The sequence below is a fragment of the Hemitrygon akajei genome, chromosome 24, assembly GCF_048418815.1.
Source record: "Hemitrygon akajei chromosome 24, sHemAka1.3, whole genome shotgun sequence".
Classification (NCBI taxonomy): Eukaryota; Metazoa; Chordata; class Chondrichthyes; order Myliobatiformes; family Dasyatidae; genus Hemitrygon; species Hemitrygon akajei.
The window spans coordinates 9,935,752-9,953,251 of NC_133147.1; the positions used below are offsets into that span (position 1 = coordinate 9,935,752).

At 45.7% G+C, this 17,500-nt stretch overlaps 1 long non-coding RNA gene across 2 annotated transcripts in view; it reads right to left on the reverse strand.

The window, feature by feature from the left end:
* Positions 1 to 17,500, reverse strand: part of LOC140715859 (uncharacterized) — a 60,678-nt gene that overhangs the window by 32,385 nt on the left and 10,793 nt on the right. The window contains exons 1-2 of one of the 2 annotated variants that reach the window (XR_012096194.1): positions 12,531 to 12,861; positions 11,679 to 11,854 (exon numbers count right to left, since the gene is read on the reverse strand). This is a non-coding gene — a long non-coding RNA (uncharacterized lncRNA). Of the gene's footprint in view, positions 1 to 11,678; positions 11,855 to 12,530; positions 12,862 to 17,500 lie in introns of those variants that run through there. The other variant, XR_012096195.1, reaches the window with a different exon arrangement.

Consider the following 17,500-nt stretch of genomic DNA (forward strand, 5'->3'; position numbering starts at 1 on the left):
TGTGCAGCAAAATTTTAGCCCATCGTATCTGGTCTGGTCCAATTTCTGGGCTTTCCACTCTCTATCGTATAACGCATGATTTCCCCAAGTGCACCTCAGCCAATGAGAAGTTTTCTGAAGTGGGCTCACCATGGGAAGTGTAGCAGCCCAATCTTTGCACAGCAAGCTCCCACTAACCAGCTATGTGTCAACCTGAGCATTCTAACTGGTTCCATCAAAGTCTGGTATGGAGGGGCCAGGGCTCAGGATTGAAATAAGCTGCAGAAAGCTGTGAACTCAGTCAGCCTCATCATGGGCACCAGCCTCCATTGTATCCAGGACATCTTCAAAAGGTGATTCCTCACAAAAAGATGACATTCATCATTAAGGAGTCCCAACGCCTTCTTCTCATTACTACCATCAGGGAGGAGGTACAGGAGCCTGAAGACCCCTCTTCTCATTACTACCATCAGGGAGGAGGTACAGGAGCCTGAAGACCCCTCTTCTCATTACTACCATCAGGGAGGAGGGACAGGAGCCTGAAGACCCCTCTTCCCATTACTACCATCAGGGAGGAGGTACAGGAGCCTGAAGACCCCTCTTCTCATTACTACCATCAGGGAGGAGGTACAGGAGCCTGAAGACCCCTCTTCTCATTACTACCATCAGGGAGGAGGTACAGGAGCCTGAAGACCCTTCTTCCCATTACTACCATCAGGGAGGAGGTACAGGAGCCTGAAGACCCCTCTTCTCATTACTACCATCAGGGAGGAGGTACAGGAGCCTGAAGACCCCTCTTCCCATTACTACCATCAGGGAGGAGGTACAGGAGCCTGAAGACCCCTCTTCTCATCACTACCATCAGGGAGGAGGGACAGGAGCCTGAAGACCCCTCTTCTCATTACTACCATCAGGGAGGAGGTACAGGAGCCTGAAGACCCCTCTTCTCATTACTACCATCAGGGAGGAGGTACAGGAGCCTGAAGACCCCTCTTCCCATTACTACCATCAGGGAGGAGGTACAGGAGCCTGAAGACCCCTCTTCCCATTACTACCATCAGGGAGGAGGTACAGGAGCCTGAAGACCCCTCTTCTCATTACTACCATCAGGGAGGAGGGACAGGAGCCTGAAGACCCCTCTTCTCATTACTACCATCAGGGAGGAGGGACAGGAGCCTGAAGACCCCTCTTCTCATTACCACCATCAGGGAGGAGGGACAGGAGCCTGAAGACCCCTCTACTCATTACTACCATCAGGGAGGAGGTACAGGAGCCTGAAGACCCCTCTTCTCATTACTACCATCAGGGAGGAGGTACAGGAGCCTGAAGACCCCTCTTCTCATTACTACCATCAGGGAGGAGGTACAGGAGCCTGAAGACCCCTCTTCTCATTACTACCATCAGGGAGGAGGGACAGGAGCCTGAAGACCCCTCTTCTCATTACTACCATCAGGGAGGAGGTACAGGAGCCTGAAGACCCCTCTTCTCATTACCACCATCAGGGAGGAGGGACAGGAGCCTGAAGACCCCTCTACTCATTACTACCATCAGGGAGGAGGTACAGGAGCCTGAAGACCCCTCTTCTCATTACTACCATCAGGGAGGAGGTACAGGAGCCTGAAGACCCCTCTTCTCATTACTACCATCAGGGAGGAGGTACAGGAGCCTGAAGACCCCTCTTCTCATTACTACCATCAGGGAGGAGGTACAGGAGCCTGAAGACCCCTCTTCTCATTACTACCATCAGGGAGGAGGTACAGGAGTCTGAAGACCCCTCTTCTCATTACTACCATCAGGGAGGAGGTACAGGAGTCTGAAGACCCCTCTTCTCATTACCACCATCAGGGAGGAGGGACAGGAGCCTGAAGACCCCTCTTCTCATTACTACCATCAGAGAGGAGGTACAGGAGCTTGGAGACCCCTCTTCTCATTACTACCATCAGGGAGGAGATACAGAAGCCTGAAGACCCCTCTTCTCATTACTACCATCAGGGAGGAGGTACAGGAGCCTGACGATCCCTCTTCTCATTAGTACCATCAGGGAGGAGGTACAGGAGCCTGAAGACCCCTTTTCTCATTACTACCATCAGGGAGGACGTACAGGAGCCTGAAGACCCCTTTTCTCATTACTACCATCAGAGAGGAGGTACAGGAGCTTGGAAACCCCTCTTCTCATTACTACCATCAGGGAGGAGATACAGGAGTCTGAAGACCCCGCTTCTCATTACTACCATCAGGGAGGAAGTACAGGAGTCTGAAGACCCCTCTTCTCATTACTACCATCAGGGAGGAGGTACAGGAGCCTGACGACCCCTCTTCTCATTACTACCATCAGGGAGGGGGTACAGGAGCCTGAAGACCCCTTTTCTCATTAGTACCATCAGGGAAGAGGTACAGGAGCCTGAAGACCCCTCTTCTCATTACCACCATCAGGGAGGAGGTACAGGAGCCTGAAGACCCCTTTTCTCATTACTACCATCAGGGAGGACGTACAGGAGCCTGAAGACCCCTCTTCTCATTACCACCATCAGGGAGGAGGTACAGGAGCCTGAAGACCCCTTTTCTCATTACTACCATCAGGGAGGACGTACAGGAGCCTGAAGACCCCTTTTCTCATTAGTACCATCAGAGAGGAGGTACAGGAGCTTGGAGACATACAGTACACACAATGTTTCAGGAGCAGCTTCTTCTTCTCTGCCCTCTGAAGGGACAAAGACCCACGAACACTACCTGACTAATTTTTCTCCTCTTTTTTTGCACTACTTTAATCTGATTTTCCCTTAATATATATAAATATATAAACATTTCCAGTTGTAATTTACAGATTATTACGAATTACAATGTACTGCTGCCGCAAAACAACAAATTTCACAACATCTGCTGGTGATATTAAACCTGATTCCAATTATTAATTTATTAAGAGCATGCCCAATTAAATGCCTCTATTAATTATTTAGTTGGAGTGCGATGTTCTATGGAAATAAACGTCTCGTGATCGGCAAGTCTTCAAAATTGAAAGTATATTTATTGTCGAAGAACATATACGTTATACAACCTTGTGCTCCTTACAGGCAGCCACGAAGCCAAGAAACCCAGTAGATGATGATGATGATAATGATGGCTGGTTCTTCGCTTGTGAAGATCAGGAGAGAGTAAATCCATCGCTGTAGGTCTTTTCTTCCCACCGGCGCTGCGTAGGTTTATAGTGATGATCGGCGGGCACAGACCGATTCCACTCTTTAGACTGGGGGGCATTCCACAATGGCACAGCGAACTGCGGCGACTGTAGGTTAAGTATCAGAGTTTTCCTTCTCCTAGACAGACTGCCTGGCAAGGCTAACGAGTCCCATCTACCCGGGTTTGGAATCGGAGTTGTCCCTCTCCTGGGCTGCCAGCCAAGGCTAATGAGCCCAGCCTGCCCACCCAGTGCGGACACTCCCGTGACCTAGCAAACAGGGACGTCACATGAAGGCGTTGCTCTGTGCACAGTGGTGTAGGAGAGGCCATATGCAAGTGACCTCCTGCAAGGCAAGTCAAATAGCAGCCCTGTGGCGATCACTACGCCTAGAAAGGGGAGGCTGTGGGAGACACTTCATCTTCTTCGAGTGAGCAGGGTGTCCAGCCCAGGACTCACCTGTCCCCAAACCCAACAGAGCCCATTTAAAAAAAGACCATTTAACATCCAATGTGCAGAATAAAAAAGAACAAATCATGCAAACAATAAAATTAAGCAAATAGCATTCAGAACTGGAGGTCACAAAAGTGAGCCCACAGCTTTGAAGCCAGTCATTACCGCAGCCGATCCAGGAGTTGTAGGCCACAGCCTCAGTTCAGGGCAGAGATGAGTAAACCTTCCAGAGCAGCAAGCTGAACTGGCCAGTCCCTCACCTCTAACCTCGACACCCTGACCTTTTCAATCTGGTGGGCACTTATATCGTCCAAACCTCGAGTCATTCCTTGCTTTCTGATCTGGGCCCTGCCGCTTCGATTCTTTGTCAAACCCGCGACCCTCCCCCTCAATTCAGACATACCCGACCTTTCCAATTTGCCCCGGCATTTAAGTCGATCGAACCTCAGATCTTTCCTTGTTCTCAGGCCCAGACCCCACCTGCTCAACTCTACATCACCTGCGCTCGCCTCACTTCAGATCTGCCACATCAAGCCTCCTCTAACTCTGCTCCAGCATGGCCAAACATTGGCTCATTCCTCAGTCTTGTGCCTAGCCCAAGACCCTGTAGCCAAAGATCAATATCCAGAGGTCGAAGACCCACGTCAGCAAGTCTGGAGGTCAAGGCCTGAAGCTTGAGGTGGAGGTCTGTGAGTCTGTGCCAAGGACCGGTGATCAGAGGCCTGGATGTGCCCTGTCCTGGGACTGAGGGCCTTTCTGTGTGTGGAAGTGGGTGCGTGGGGAAGTGTAAAAGGGGCTTGTTTTGCTGTTGTTGTCTCGTTGTGTTTTTCTGCTGCACATGGTGGGCGTCGGAATGTGTGGAGACACTTGCCGGCTGCCACCAGCACATCCTCAGGTTGTGTTGGTTGTCGACGCAAACACCGAGTTTCATTGTGTGTTTCAATGTGCTTGTGATAAATTAATCTATTAATCTAAAATGTTACACTGGCCTCACTCTGTAACATTGGACAACAAAGATTTTGCTTCCTGAATACTTTACGATGTATCTTATAGATTTTGAGGTGCTGATCATGAAAATCACCATGAAATTTCCCTATCATACACAATTCATTTGAAATCGCCTATATTTGTAATTTCAATTCATAATTCAAACCAGAATAACTGATGCTAAGATTAAGGAAGGCATGTTTGTTGGTCCACAAACAGGTCACCAGTGACAGGCAATTTGAAGAATTTCTAGTGGGACCGGAGAAAATCACATGGAAGGCATTCAAGGATGCTGTTGAAAATTTTCTTGGTAACTACAGAGCACTAAATTACAGTATGTACAACTGGTTGACATCACACTTCAAGCATACAAAACGATGAAGTGCAACAGGTTACTAAAGATTCATTTTCTGCATTCCCATTTAGACTTCTTCCCTGCAAATCTTGGTGCTGTCAGTGACGAGCATGGTGAAAGGTTTCACCAGGACATTGCGGTCATGGAGAAACAGTATCAGGGAAACTGGAATCCATCAATGCTGGCTGATTATTGTTGGACACTTGAGCGAGAAGCCTCAGACACTGAGTACAAACAAAAAACTTCAACCAAACATTTTTAGCTCAGTTGAACTTCTGTAAAGCATCAGCACTGTTATGTAATTAAACAAGTTATTTTCAATAGAAGTTAGTTTCTTGTTTCTCTAAATTCTTACTTGATACAAGTAGTCTGAAATTATATTTGCGTTCAGCTTCATAAACAAAAATAAAAATTCTGTGGAAGCAACACTTTCAAAAGAAATTGTTGCCCAGTGTAATCAGTGTGAACAAATGGTAACACTGCCCCACACAGGAGAAACCAAGGAATTTTTCCTCCCAGTAATCATTACATGTCAATAAAAAACATTAATGTTTAGTAATTTAACACCAATAATTCAAAATTAAAGATTTATTACCAATTGGTGCTTGCCAAGAAATCTAACATTTTTTTCTTCATTAAAACTTATTGTTCATATTGGTAATTACTGGGGTGTGGTTAGTTAACGATGTTTAAACTGTCATTCAGCCATTTATTATGTGATTCATCTTATACCAAGCCAGAAATCCAGAGGAAATTGGCAAGAAGTTCACAAAACTACAAGCCTGCTAGCATTAGAAAAATCTCTAGGAATGTGGTGGTTGTCCACCGTATCGGATGATGACAGGAAACCTGTGCAGGAGTTTTTTTTTAAAGTGGAAAAGTTGTTGCATTGGGGCAGTTACAGTCTCTCGACCTCAGGAGTCCGGGTCCAGTGGTACGGACAAGCGTCACAAACTGGGACCTTCCCTGGTTGTAGTGGATGGCCATGACGACTTCTGTGCCCTGTCGTGCCCTTCACTCTCCATGGAGCGTTGCAGAACCGCTTTCCTGGCCATTGGATCTCGCCTGCTCCGTCTGCTGGAGCTGATTTCATATGCCAGGGCAGGCATGTCCCTATCTCACCGGGGTACGAGGCTGCCGGATACCCTCACCCGGTTTAACCACCCCGTCGACGAGGTGCAAGGGCTGATGCCTCTGTCGCAAACGGCTACTTGGAGCCACAGGTGAGAGCTGAGTGTCCGGTGGGGACCAAAGGTGAGCGAGCTGCCCAGAGTGGATGCAACAAGCCCCCTTCATCAGAGGTGCTACCTCTCCCTGGACACCCCATTCACCCCATCTTGTACACCTCTAATCCAGTTCCTTTCTGATTTACTCTGTAGCACTGATATTTGATGAACATTTCGGTTAATTTCCTGCGAAGTCAGATTTTGAATTGCGGTCTCAGCTTCCCGGCAGCTGTCTGTGACTCTCTGCGTGTGTGCACTGATGTCGTGATGTTTTCTAATGGAATTTGCCTCGTGACCATCTGTCGCTGATCCACAGGCATCAGCAAAGAGTTAAGTCTTCACTCTTGCCAAGTCCCGCGTCCCTAATCAGAATTCTTACCGCGAACCCAGCCAAAAGTGCTCGGATTTAAGAACCATATTTGAGAGTCTAGAAAGTCCTGCTTCCATCTGTCAAAAAAATCTCACGGTAGATTTCAACAATTCAAAGAATTGAAGTACATTTATTATTGGAGTATGTATGTAGGATACAACCCGGAGATTCATCTTCTCCAGACAGTCACAGAACAAATAACCATGGAATCAATCTGTTCAAAGAAAACATCAAACCCCTACATGAGCGGAAAAAAATTCACACTAACGGCAACAAAAAAGTGAAAAACAGAGTAGATATATAAAATCAAAAGGCATATCTCAGTTCAGTTCAGTGTTCATTACCTGCAAACTGTATTTCAATTCTGGAAAAAGCAAAATGTTATGTCTGTGATGGAAAACTCCAAAAGAAGCCATCTCATCTTTTGTTCCAGTCCTGATACAGGGTCTCGGCCTGAAACGTCCACTGCACTCTTTTTGCAAAGGTAGGTGTGTGTGTGTGTGTGTGTGTGTGTGTGTGTGTGTGTGTGTGTGTGTGTGTGTGTGTGTGTGTGTGTGTGTGTGTGTGTGTGTGTGTGTGTGTGTGTGTGTGTGTGTGTGTGTGTGTGTGTGTGAAGGAGTGCCTCACACCTCCTCCGGTGGAGGCAAATCTCCACCTCACCACCCTCCACTGGATCCATCCTTCCGTAATCCGCTCTGATAAAACGTTACATCACCTCTTTATTCTCAAATGTAATTCAACAGCTCTGTTACCGTACATTGCACAAGTTACACAAATGGGATGTTAGTGATATTGGTCTATAACTAGAAGGATCCGATGGGGGTTTCCCAGGTTTTAGAACAGGCACGACTACTGCCATTTTCCATGAGGAGGGAAGATGGCCTGAACTCCAAACATGATTCAAAAATTTTTAATATCATATCTCAAGGGAGTTGTCAGCCAAAACATACAATATTACATTTCTTTTTTCCATTTTCCAGATCTAAATTCAACTTCATTCCAACCTCCTCCCTCCAACCTGCACTCACCTGAACCACCCATTTCCTTTTCCAGATCCTCCTCCTGCCTGAACATACACCAGTTCCCAGCATCCCCACACATTCAGAGCCAGTAGCCCTCAGCCAGCCCACTGACCACCGGTCGAATCAGCCGACCCAGATTGACCAGCCAGCAGTCCAGCACTTAGAACTTTGTAGTATTTTTACTACAATCAATTGAAACGCCTTGACTGCACACAGTGATCTCTATTTAAATAATTATGTGACTTCTAAAACCAGTTGGCTGCACTGGTGATGATTTGGTGTGTCAGTGAATACTTATGCACTTAATTATTTTGTGTTTTATATTTGTAGTTAATTTAGATCACTTTGTAGAGATCTGTTTTCACTTTGAAACAAACAAGTCTTTTTCTGTTGATCAGTGTCAAAAAAGCCAAATTAAATCCATGTAATTCAATGTTGTAAAACAATGAAAAATGAAAACTTCCAAGGGGGGGGGGGGGGGTGTGAATACTTCTTAAAGGCACGGTATGTGCCAAAGACTTTTGCACAGTACTATACACATGATAATTAAGGCTACTTTAAACACAGCATACCCACAACTCACTTATTCTATCCTGCCTTGTTTTAATTCATTCCAGGGAAAGCAGTCCCGGCCTATCCAGTCCCTCACCGCACCGCGATCCAGGCCCGGCCTATCCAGTCCCTCACCACACCGCGATCCAGGCCCAGCCTATCCAGTCCCTCACCACACCGCGATCCAGGCCCGGCCTATCCAGTCCCTCACCACACCGCGATCCAGGCCCGGCCTATCCAGTCCCTCACCACACCGCGATCCAGGCCCAGCCTATCCAGCCCCTCACCGCACCGCGATCCAGGCCACACGAAACTGCAGCGAGCTGTGAACACACTGCAGTCCATCACGGAGACCAGTCTCCCCTCCATGGACTCCATCTACACTTCCTAGTACTTTGGTAAAGCAGCTGACATAATCAAAGCCCCCACCCCACCTTGGTCACTCTCTCTTCTCCCCATTCCTGTCAGGCAGGAAATACAGAAGCTTGAGGACATGGTACTACCAGGCTCAGGTCATCTCTACCCTGCTCTTGAACCTCAAACAATGGTTGGCCTCAGCGACGACAGTGATGAGTCAGAGTACCGAGAGAAAGTGGAGCGGCTGGTGGACTGGCGTGAGAAGCAAAACCCACGTCTAAATGTGGCAATCCCTATCTGCGCATGCATGGCTCCTCCACAGAGAGAGCTAAGTGCACCAAGTTCCCGGGAGTTCACATCACCTGGTCCCTCAGTATCAACTCCCCGAGGAAGAAGTCACATCAGCATCTCCACTTCCTGAAGAGATTGCGGAAAGTGAGGCACCGCACCCCCCACCCCCAAACATCTTTATTTGAATTTTACAAGAGTAACATTGAGAGTGTCATGACACACTGCATCCCCATCTGGTTCATAGAGGATCATAGGGGTCTCCCTACCGTCCATCGGGGACATTTATCAGGAGCGCTGCATACCCAGGGCCCTTAGTATTATCAACGATCCCACCCGTCCGTCCAGCATCCTCTTTGACTTTCTACCATCAGGCAGGAGACTCTGATGTATAAAGACAAGAACGGTCAGGATGGGAAACAGTTTCTTCCCTCAGGCCATTAGGCTTCTGAACCTCTCATACTCTTTTGGACCAAAGAATAAAGACCAAACAGGAACAACCTCCCTCTATAACTCAGACTCTCAAGTCCAGGCAGCATCCTTGTAAATCTCTCCTCCACCCTCACACCAAGAGTCCCAAACCTTTTTAATGCTCTGAACCAATACCATCAAGCAACATCCATCCATCCAATACCCTCTTTCACTTCCCACCATCAGGCAGGAGGCTCCGATGCATAAAGACGAGAATGGACAGGTTGGTAAAGATAACAAAGATAACTTTGGTTTTCAAGAGATATTGAGGCCCTGGTTAAGAGAAAAAAGGAGGTAAAGGCAGGTAGGAACTTGAATGGTAAGGGTATGGAGGGCTATGGTCTTGATGCTGGTCAATAGGAGTAGGCAGTTGAAATCGTTTGGCACAGACTGGATGGGCCAAAGGGCCTGTTTCTGTATTGTCCATTTTTATGACTACAGGAATCTAAATATACATAAACATTGCCTATAAAAAATAATTCACCCCCCTTGGAAATTGTCATGTTTTATTGTTTTACAACATTGAATCGCAGTGGACTTAATTTGGCTTTTTTTGACACTGATCAACAGAAAAAAACACACTTTTCTATCAAATTGAAAACAAATTTCTACAGATTGGTCTAAATTTATTACAATTATTAAACACAAGCTAATTGATCGCATAATTACTCACACCCCTACAAGTCAGTATTTAGAAGATGCACCTTTGGCAGCAATTACAGCCTTGAGTCTGTGTGGATAGGCCTGTATCTGATTTGCACATCTGGATACTGCAACTTTCCTCCGCTCTTCTTTACAAAACTGCACAGGGATCATGAGTGAACAGTCCTTTTCAAGTCCAGCAACAAATTCTCAATTGGATTGAGGTCTGGACTCTGACTTAGCCACTCCAGGACATTACCTTAGTTTTTAAGCCTTGTGTAGCTTTGGCTTTATGCTTGGAGTTATTGTCTTGCTGGAGAACAAATCTTCTCCCAAGTCGCAGTTCTCTTGCAGACTGCATCCGGTTCTCCTCCAGGATTTCCCTGTATTTTTCTGCATTCATTTTACCCTCTACCTTCACAAGCCTTCCAGGTCCTGCTGCAGTGAAGCATCCCCACAGCATGATGCAGCCACCACCGTGCTTCACGGTAGGGATGGTGTGTTTTTGATGATGTGTGGTGTTTGGTCTGATGGCCAAAAAGCTCAATTTTGGTTTCATTAGACCATAGAACCTTTTTCTAGCTGACTTCAGAGTCTCCCACATGTCTTCTGGGGAACTCTAGCCGAGATTTAATTTGAGTTTTTTTCTCAACAGTGGCTTTCTCTTTGCCACTCTCCCATAAAGCTGCGACTGGTGAAGCACTCGGGCAACAGTCTCTCCCATCTCAGCAACTGAAGCTTGTAACTCCTCCAAAGAAGTCATAGGTCTCTTGGTGGCTTCCCTCACTAGTCCCTTTCTTGCATGGTCACTCAGTTTTTAAGGATGGCCTGATCTAGATAGATATTCAGCTGTGTCATGTTCTTTCCATTTCTTAATGATTGACTTAACTGTACTCCAAGGATATTCAGTGTCTTGGAAATTTTCTTGTATCCATCTCCTGACTTGTACTTTTCAACAAACTTTTCACAGAGTTGTTTGGAGTATTCTTTTGTCTTCATGGTGTAGTTTTTGCCAGGATACTGACTCACCAGCAGATGGACCTTCCAGATACACGTGTATTTTTAGTACAATCAATTGAAGCACATTAACTGCACACAGATGATCTCAATTTAACCAACTATGTGACTTCTAAAGCCAATTGGCTGTGCCTGTGATGATTTGGTGTGTCATAATAACAGGAGCGAATACTTTTGCAATTATGTTTTATATTTGGAATTAATTTAGATCACTTTGTAGAGATCTGTTTTCACTTTGACACAAAAGAGCCTTTTTCTGTTGGTCACTGTCAAAAAAAACCCAAATTAAATCCACCATGATTCAATGCTGTAAAATAATAAAACATGAAAACTTCCAAGTGAGTGAATACTTTTTATAGGCACTGTATATGTGTACTGAGAATATGAGTTGTAGAATCAATAAAAGTGGGTGTAAAAGTTGTAGAAACAGTTCTGGGCAGTGGTAAGTGAAGTTATCTATGTTGGTTCAAGAGCCTGATGTTTGTAGGGTATTAACTGTTACTGAACCTGAACTGGTTCCACATGTCCTCCATCCATTTCTCTAAACCAAGGGTTCCCAACTTTTCTTATGCCATGGACTAATACCATTAAGCAAAGGGTCCTTGGTCGCCAGGTTGGAAACCCCTGCTCTAAACACTCCATCTCCGCACACAGTGTTTGGATGGAGAATTTACGATCTGCAAGCCAGCTCTACTTCAACAGCACCCACATAATCCATGACCTCTTCAAACCCAGAAAAATAAGGCCATCTGGCCAATATGAACATCAGAAGCCATAACCTCACCTCCAACATCCTCACCAAATCACCATTCCATCATCAGTGTCTGGACTACACACCTCACTCGAGAACCTTGGGAATATCTTCATGGCACTCACAGCATGAAGGCGTCTGATCACCACCTTCTCAGGAGCATCTGTCAATGGACCATAAACGCTGACTTAGCCAGCAGCATCTGTATCCTGAAAAATAATCACAAAACGGTAGAAATGATACTCTTGTGTCAGACAACTGATGACAGTTAGGCAGTGTGAGGCTGTGATCATCCTGTGGAGTGTGTGTATGTACGTGTGAGGGTGTGTGAATATGTGTATATGTGTGGGTGTGTGTGTGTGTGTGGGGTGTGTGAATATGTGTGTATGTGTGGGTCTGTGTGTGAGTGTTTGTGTGTGTGGGTGTGAGTGTGTGTGTGTTTGTGTGTGTGTATATGTGTATGTGAGTCTGGGTGTGTGTGTTGGGGTATAAGCGTGTGTGTGGGATGTAAGTATATGTGTGGGTGTATGGGTCTGCATGTGTGTGTGCGTGTGTGTACGTATGCATGTGTGTGTGTGGGGTGTGAGTATATGTGTGTGTGTGTATGTGTGTGTGTGTGGGTGTGAGTGTGTGTGGGTGTGTGTGTGGGTGTGAGTGTGTGTGTGTGTGTGTGTGAGTGTGAGTGTGTGTGTATGTGTGTGTGTGTGTGGGTGTGTGTGTGTGTGTGTGTGTGTGGGTGTGAGTGTGTGTGTGTGAGTGTGTGTGTGTGTGTGTGAGAGTGTGTGTGTGTGTGTGTGTGTGTATATACTGTGCATATTTGTGTTTGAAAGGACAGAAAGTGAACTGACGCGGTCAGTGATGGGCTGTCTATGCTTGCTGACTTACTGAAGTCCATCCCCCCTACCGGGGCACAGGCCGCTGTCAGCAGTTCGCAGAGTCCTCAGTTCCGTGCCAGTCTCTCAAGTTGTCCTCAGATGTAGCCCGCCTTCCAAGACCCTTCCTCTCCCAGCGACAAGGCCTTGGATCATCTGTTGGCATTTCTGTAGCTCTGGGTTTTTACGGGATGGAGTTGCCAGCCCCATGTCCAACTCTCCTCCTTTCTCAGCCATGTTTGGGACTGTCCACGGCGGAGTTGCTGTTGTGGGTGGGCAACGGTAAATATCAGGAAATGTGGAAGATGTTCAGCGGAATCTGGTTAATAGAGTCTTCTGCTCATCTGCATAAAACAGGAATACCATCTGGTGTCAGTAAGACAGAAAGAGCCGGTGTCAGCAGCCATCATCCAGTCATGCAGAGCCGCAATTAGAAATTAAATTCCAATGACGACAGCAGTTTGGCAGAGAGCAGTCAGCCATTGTGTAACATAGATCAGGAGCTCCAAGGATCAATTCCCTGAGCTAGGAAGTTAGATCATCTATCAAGGAGTAACCATAAACAGTAGCTGTAATGATTAGCAGGTTCTTAGAACATTTGTATCAAAGACCGATGTTTAGAAATCCTGTTTATTTTCAGGATTTTTTTTTATATCGACCGTGTTGCAATGGCAGAAACATTGTTAAGCTCATTATTCCAGCCAATCAGAAACGGAATCAGGTTTAACATCGCTGGTGTTTGTCGTGAATAGCCGGCCACTGGTGGCGTCCGCATCAGACTTCGAGGCAGGCGGTCCCCGGTTCGAATCTGGCCGCCCCTTGCACGTTTTCCATCTGTGCTGGGCAGAGCATCGAGCTAGCAACTCGGCCTGGTAGAAAACAGACAAAACTGCTAACGGAGCGCCGAGGCGCCACAAGGCATGGAAAGTAACAACACGTGTCCTGAAGAAAGGTCCCGGCCTGAAATGCCGACTGTTTATTCATTTCATAGGCGCTGCCTGACCTGCTGGGTTCCTCCAGCACTTTGTGTGTGTGTGTTGTTTTGGATTTCCAGCATCTGCAGAATCTCTCATGTTTACGTGGTGAAATGTGTTAATTTAAAAAACCTACAAATGGCAATTATATAAAATTAAATTAAATAAGTAGTGCAAACTGATAGAAAAAATAGTGGGGAAGTGTTCATGGACCGTTCAGAAATCTGATAGTGGAGGGGAAGAAGTTGTCCCTAAAATGTTGAGTGTGTGTCTTCCTAAATCAACAAATTGTTCCACTTCTAGGCAATTGATCTTAAAGTTCAAAATCAAGTTCAAAGTTCAAAGTAGATTTATTATCAAAGTAGGTACACTGCATATCTACCCTGAGATTTATTTTCTTGTAGGCATATATTGGAAATTAAAGAAATACAATAGAATTTATGAAAAACGATGAATAATAAAGACTGACAATTCATTCTCTCTCTCTCTCTCTTTTCATTCAGTGATTCAGTGGAGAAACAAATGCAAAGATAGCATGTACTGTTAAATACCGCTGCTTTAGCTATGCTTGAAATATATTACAAGTGTGCAGGGTGCTGTCATACAGCATTACAGAACAGACACAGGGCCTGTGGCCCAACCATGACATCGACCCAGCTGGTCCCAATTTTCCTGTATTCAGCCTAAGACCCTGCCCTGCTATAATGGGAAATTTACCACAATGGATAGAAGATTGGCTGACTGGCAAGAGTGAGAGTAAAGGGAGCCAGTGACAAGTGATGTTCCACAGGGATCTGTGTTGGGACCATTTCATTTTACAGCATATGTCAATGATTTGGATGACGGAATTGATGGCAGACAATGTTGAGAACATGAGATAAAGAATGTCGGAAAGTGTACGGTCATGCATTTTGTAGAAGAAATAAAAGATTATACTATTACCTAAATGAAGAGATAATTAAAAAATCTGAAGTGCAAACTAATTTGGGAGTCCCTGTGCAGGATTCCAAGAAGGTTGGTTTGCAGGCTGAGTCAGTGGTGAGGAAAGGAGATGCAATGTTAGCATTCATTTCGAGAGGACTAGACTACAAAAGCAAGGATGTAATGTTAAGGCTTTGTAAGGACCTGGTGAGACACAAACAGATGATGTGCTGACTATGCTTACAGTGCCAGCATAGCATGCCCCACAACTCACTGTAACCCAAGCACGTTACGTTTGGAACATGGGAGGAAACTGGAGCACCTGGAGGAAACCCACGCGGCCACAGGGGAAACATGCTGACTCCTGAGAGACCGGAGCAGGAACTGAACCCTGATCACAGGGTCTGTAAACTGTGGAACTAGCATGCTGCTTTACAGGCAGAATCGAGTTTCTTACTTGGAGGATTGCGCTCAAGGCTTCTCCAGGGATCTGATTGGAGAGGAGAGAGGGCCATCGGAAAAGGGGAAAGAGGAGGGGACCCAGGGAAAATAACAGGCAGAGGACAAGAGGTAAAAGGTCAGAGTGGGGAACAGAAATTCTCACCAGAAGGAGAAATCAACATTCATACCATCAGATTGGAGGTACCCAGACAGAATATAAGGTGTTGACCCTCCGTCCTGAGGGTGGCCTCATCTTGGCACAAAAGGAGGCCATGAAAAACTGAATGAATCCTGGCTTCAACAGCACTCTCTCCCCATGTCTCAATAGTATTCTAAATAGCAGATGTAATTTCTTGTAAAAACTGTGGGTAATCTGTGCTTTTATAAATGCTGTTTATATGATGCAAAGTGCCTGTGATGTGGCTGCAAGTAAGTTTTTCACTGCACCTTACACACAAAGCAATAAACCTGACTTTGATAGTCCCATGCTGAGCATGTAGAAACTTAGTTTTTTTTAAATTTCTAAATGTCACTTAGGAATAAAGCGACAACATTTTTATGCTTCTATAAAGGTCAACACTGTAGTTATCTGTTGTTGACACAACTGCTTCCAGCTACTTACTATTGTTATATTGGAATACTGTACCAAAAAAAATTAAATTTATTCTGAGGGGAAAATTTGAAGTTAATGAAATTCTTATTGCTTCTTTGAAGTGATGGCTTCGATTACCCTATTTATCATTCTCTCCTGCCTCACGAACACACTTGTGAAATATGAACGATATAATGTATTTCACAATTATTCTATTACGCTCCTCGCTGTGGGAAAGAAGGTAGCTGGATGTCAGAGGGGTAAGATCTAGCAAGGAAAGAAGAATCAGAATCAGAATCAGGTTTATTATCACCGGCATGTGTCGTGAAATTTGTTAACAGCAGCAGCAGTTCAATGCAATACATAATAGTGAAGAAAATAAATCAATCAATCAGTTACAGTATACGTATATTGAATAGATTAAAAATCGTGCAAAAACCAGAAATACTGTATATTAAGAAAGTGAGGGAACGTTCATGGGTTCAATGTTCATTTAGGAATCGGGTGGCAGAGGGGAAGAAGCTGTTCCTGGATCGCTGAGTGTGTGCCTTCAGGCTCCTGTATCTCCTCCCTGATGGTGAGAAAAGGACACGCCCTGGGTGCTGGAGGTCCTTAATAATGGACGCTGCCTTTCTGAGACACCGCTCCTTGAAGATGTCCTGGGTACTTTGTAGGCTAGTGCCCAAGATGGAGCTGACTAGATTTACAACCTTCTGCAGCTTCTTTCAGTCCTGTGCAGTAGCCCCGCCCCCCCTATCCAGACAGTGATGCAGCCTGTCAGAATGCTCTCCACAGTACATCTATGAAGGTTTTTGAGTGTACTTGTTGACATAAAAAATCCCTTCAAACTCCTAATGAAGTATAATCACTGTCTTGCCTTCTTTATAACTGTATCGATATGTTGAGACCAGGTTAAATCCTCAGAGATCTTGACACCCAGGAACTTGACACTGCTCACTGTCTCAACTTCTGATCCCTCTATGAGGATTGGTATGTGTTCCTTCGTCTCACCCTTCCACAATCAGCTCTTTCATCTTACTGACGTTGAGTGCCAGGTTGTTGCTGTGACACCACTCCACTAGTTGGCATATCTCACTCCTGTATGCCCTCTCGTCACCACCTGAAATTCTACCAACAATGGTTGTATCATCAGCAAAGTTACAGATGGTATTTGAGCTATGCCTAGCCACACAGTCATGTGTATACAGAGAGTAGAGCAGTGGGCTAAGCACACACCCTTGAGGTGTGCCAGTGTTGATCGTCAGCGAGGAGGATATGTTATCACCAATCCGCACAGACTGTGGTCTTCCGGTTAGGAAGGTGAGGATCCAATTGCAGAGGGAGGTACAGAGGCCCAGGTTCTGCAACTTCTCAATCAGGGTTGTGGGAATGATGGTGTTAAATGCTGAGCTATAGTCAATGAACAGCATCCTGACGTAGGTGTTAGTGTTGTCCAGGTGGTCTAAAGCCGTGTGAAGAGCCATTGAGATTGTGTCTGCCGTTGATCTAATGTGGTGATGGGCAAATTGCAATGAGTCCAGGATTAAAGTAACATTTAAGTTTTGTCTGGCTTCTTGGAAAAAAACCAAAGTAGTCTGTGGCCACTTTATTATGTACCTCCTAAACCTAATAATGGGTGTCAGGGTGGAGGTACGTCTCTACCAAAGGGGGTGTAAGGTGCTCCTTCCCTCCACTAGCCTGCAGGTCACCCTAGGGCAAGGTGTGGCACCTGCTTAGCCCCCCTCCACCCCACTCCCTGATCAGGGTCACGTGAAGCCATGTGAGCAGGTGGTAGATGGTCGTTTGAGCAGCTGGTGCAGATCACAAGTCCTGGTTATGCGACCACTGACACCAGGCAGACAATCTCTGAAGAGTATTGATAATGGCTGGGGTCACCCATCTTGTAAAGACACTGCCCAGAAGAAGCCAGTGGCAAACCACTTCTGTTGAAAAATTTGCCAAGAACAATCATGGCCATGGAAAGAACATGATCGCCCACATCATACAACACGGCACAAAACGAACGAACGTGTGATGAATAACAAACAGGAGAAA